The sequence below is a fragment of the Etheostoma spectabile genome, chromosome 20 (assembly GCF_008692095.1).
Source record: "Etheostoma spectabile isolate EspeVRDwgs_2016 chromosome 20, UIUC_Espe_1.0, whole genome shotgun sequence".
In the NCBI taxonomy this organism is placed as follows: domain Eukaryota; kingdom Metazoa; phylum Chordata; class Actinopteri; order Perciformes; family Percidae; genus Etheostoma; species Etheostoma spectabile.
Genome location: NC_045752.1, coordinates 22,547,398 through 22,551,545, shown reverse-complemented (window position 1 = coordinate 22,551,545; position 4,148 = coordinate 22,547,398). Strand labels below are relative to the sequence as shown.

The following is a 4,148-nucleotide window of genomic DNA, read 5'->3' as shown; positions in this document are numbered from 1 at the left end:
ACTAGTAACTAACTAATTACTTTTTAGAAGTAACTTGCCCAACACTGGTCACGTCATTTTAAGAACATTTTGCAGCTCAACAAGGTGTGTAATCTCTAAGGTCCTGTTTACATGACAACGTTCGTGGTTGAAAACGACAAAATATTTGATCAGATTTGCCTTTCGTTCACAACATTTTTTGGGGCTTAAAAACGCAAAAAAAGTGAAACCACCCTCCAGAGTGGAAATCTTAAAAACGCTCCACCGTCGCGTTTCCTACATCAAATCTCACGCACTTTAGCATCTCCATATGCACGCAGATTTCCCCCCTAAACACTTGTTTAACCGTGGAATAAAAAGTAAGAACGCAACGCCACTTTTGCGTTTTCTCTTCAGATCGTTTCCGTGTGAACATAGCCTGAGAGGGACCAACTGCTGTACAGCACTGTAGTTATCTAGAATGTAGTGCTAGTAATTCCAAAAGTGGAATGGCAATTCAGTTTTTTCAACCCTTTGTTGAACAGAGAGCGTCATCCAGTGAGCTCAGAAAATAAAGACTGGTTTGCGAAGCTTCATTTGACCGTCACTACTAGAACGTCATAGTATTTCTCCAGTGAATCTAAGCTTTTTAGCTCTGCAGTTTTATATCTTCCTTCTGATCCAAGTTGTAGTTGTAGTTTGACAGACCCCCCCATGAAGCCACATCATTGACATTTCTGACATTTCCTTTAATGCTGCCATGTAAAGTTTAAAATAACTGAAAGAAAGATAAAAGTTAAAAGATAAAAGTTATATTCCTCCATACCTATATGTTTGGAACTCCACCACCTACAAGCTGAATGCCTCTGATCCTCCTCTTTATCTCTGAAGACACTAAACCACCTGATGCTTTCATGTTGTGCGAGAGAATGGCAATTAGTGTGTATGCTTGTGTTTGTGTATGAGTAAGAGAGTGTCAGAGTGAGTCAATTAAGATGTATCCTAATGCATGACTGACTTGTATGGCATGACATCTGGAGAAAGAAAGGGGTGTTTGATCTCTCTAACTTCCTTTTTACCATCCACTTGTTCTGCCACTGCCACAATTCTGTACCAGTGCGGGTGTAAGAGACAGAGAAAAGACAGAGCAGTGGGTTCATCAGAAAATAATTAGAAAATTAGGGATTATTAAGGAAGGTAGAAAAAGAAAAAAAAACATTTGTAGACACAAGAACAAAGCATTTTAACTTCCTCACAAATCTCTGAAAAAAACTAAAGAGGTGTCATCAGCCAGTCACTAGAGGATGGGTTCAAATAAAGACTAAATACAAGGCAACCTAACAGCAATGTGTATTAATAGGGTATAAGTGAGGTATTAGTTCAAATCATTAATTTCAAGTAGGCTATATGTATTTTACATTTGGTGGTGGCCACTTTGTTGAAGTAAATTAGCCATTGCCGTTAGCCTACTTATAATATAAATTAATTGCATACTGTGCGGTGTTTAATTACAAAGTAGTTAGCATACTGGTTTGCTGGTTGTGTTTGACTAGCATGTTGTTAGTTGTTAGCTGAGTGTTAGCTTGTAAAGAGGAGCGTAGCTTTGTTGCTTGCTAACATAACATAGCTAAAAATGATTGTTTGGTTTGTTGTTTGTTGGACTGAACAACATGCTAGCTAGCTTAACATGTTAGCTGGTTGCTGCTATCTTATGATGGCAGGAGTTGATAGACATACAGTAAGTGAATCTAACTTTCTATGGAGGGTTGTGTTGAGGGAGTGAGTGCAGGTAGTCTCGCATCGCCAGACCTATCTCTAAAATGCTGGAGAGGTCTGCCTACACCACAGGATAGAAGGAAACCTGCAAAGAAAACTGCACTCAAAGTATTAACTGAACATTAATACACAATGCAGTAACATGAGCTTTTTATATTAGTTGGATGCAACAGTAAACATACTGTACATTGACATACATTAACATACTGTACATACAACGTACATATGTAATTTGCTCTAAGCACAGTATTGCTGTGTAAACTTTATCCATAACAATTCCCGCCAATCGGTCCCAAAACGTCCCAGTTGGACAGTAAATGGCGTAAACCAATACTTTGTAAATTTTTACAATCATTACCCAAGCAGGCTTTCCTCTTCTTCTTTAAAACTTGCCACTTCCAGCATGTAGCTGCTTGCTCAAAGCTTGTTGTTGTTGCACGCGTTGGGATAACTGGCCAACGCCGCTTCTTGCGACCGTGCATTTGTGCGGACCAAACCATAACCAATGACAAACTCTTTGCTGAGTTCAACGATACCTATTTCTAGGTACTTACATTTTTACCAGAGTATTTTTAACACAAGTATCTGTACTTCTGCTAGAGAACGGGAAGTGAATACTTTTGCCATCTTTGGCTATGCGACTGTTACGCCTGCGGTGTGTTCCCAGTGTTAGTCAGAGGAACACCATTGTACATTTGGGCATTTTAGACCTTGATTTTGACGGGACAACTAAAGACATGAAAGGTGAGAAAAGGGGGAATGACATGCAGCAAAGGGCCACAGGTCGGAATAGAACCCGGGCCCGTTGTGTCGGGGAGAAAACCTCTATATATGTGTGCCCTCTCTACCAACTGAGCCACTGAAGTCCCTTGTTGCATGTGTGAATGTTGTAACTGAGAAACATGACTTGGCATGATTGGAGCAATAGCATTTTTAGTCTCCTTGTAGTCTCGCATCGCCAGACCTTTTAGCCGTCTGGCTAGTCACAGCATTCCAGGATGGGAGGATAAACATGCTCTGGTTTATTGGCATTCGTTAAATCAATCACAATGGGCTTGGGCGGTGCTTAGCGCTAGTGATGGTCAAATGAAGCTTTGCGAACCACTGTCGCTCTGAACACGCTCTCTGTTCAAAGAAAAACGTTAAAGGAATGACATTTCAGTGTGTTTTCAACCCTTTGTTGAACAGAGAGCGCCATCTAGTGGGCTCAGAAAATAAAGACAGTGGTTCGTGAAGCTTCATTTGACCATCACCACTTAGCACCGAGCAGATTCATGGACAGAGCAACTTTCTTTTTTTATACTTTACAGTAACTTGTAATGATTGATAATTATATTTCAAATTTCATAAAGAAGATAATTACACTTTTTGAACACGATAACCTACAGGGTCCAATAGAATCAAAATGGAGATTTCAGGGAGCTATGATTTGGGGTTGATGATTTCGGTCTCTTATCTACAGCAGTTAAGTGGTACTTGACATTGAGGGTTAAATTATAAGAAATAGTTGATCCCTGTGCAAAAACAGGTAAGTGATTGCTCCAGACAGCAGAGATTTGTTGAACTTTGAGTTCCAAATTCTGTGAGACTACATATATACGTAACATAGTATGTTGATCTCCATCCTATTGTCACATCCGCGACAACTAACCCCTCAACCTAAAATAGTGCAACTGTGACATTAAATTTAGGGACTAATTTCATAAACCTTTCTCAGAGGTGATTGGTTAAACAGTTTTAAGTTCCCCCATCTATCATGCTGCATGTGTGAAACATAACCTGTCAGAAAGGCTGCTGCTTTAGGCATAATGTGAGGAAATCTTCGGATAACTTCAAATTAATGATTAATAAGTTAAATTATGATTGATAGAATAACCCTGGCATATTAAGTGCCTAATTGCAATATGTTACTATTTTCGGCTTCTGACTATGTGCACTCATTTTGAAATCTTAATTGAACTTAACTTAATTTATCTTCATTTGCATAGGACTTAAAACATGGATCAGAGAGATGAGCAACAATTAAATATGAATTTATATTTTAGGTGTTTTAAGAACAAGAACCATCCATTGTCAATGAATAAAGAAAATGCTTCATGAGGCTTCATTCAGATTTCGAAACAAGAGTCTAAAGCCATGCTTAAAGCCACTGTCTTATGCTGCATTCACATAACCCTGGAAATCAAGAGTTTTTGCCAGAGCACAATTTGAATTTTCTCAGCGAGTTACTCTGGCATTGAGTAACGTTGCTCATTAACTATGCCCTTGTAGCCGAGCTGCACCAGTCACATCGCTGTATCTGATATAGACGGGCCAGAGGCGAGCTGAACAGATGACGACAGCTCTGGATACATCATGTGTTGTTGTGATTGGTCGTACTGTTATCCAATTGCGTGCAGTGAGATTTTCAAATG

At 39.3% G+C, this 4,148-nt stretch overlaps 2 long non-coding RNA genes across 2 annotated transcripts in view; one reads left to right on the top strand and one right to left on the bottom strand.

Moving 5' to 3' along the window:
* LOC116669641 (uncharacterized) overlaps positions 1 to 256 on the top strand; it is a 12,402-nt gene extending 12,146 nt beyond the window's left edge. Inside the window, exon 3 of the long non-coding RNA XR_004326827.1 lies at positions 204 to 256. This is a non-coding gene — a long non-coding RNA (uncharacterized LOC116669641). The remainder of the gene's footprint in view (positions 1 to 203) is intronic.
* Positions 1 to 4,148, bottom strand: part of LOC116669642 (uncharacterized) — a 16,669-nt gene that overhangs the window by 5,541 nt on the left and 6,980 nt on the right. The window lies entirely within an intron of this gene.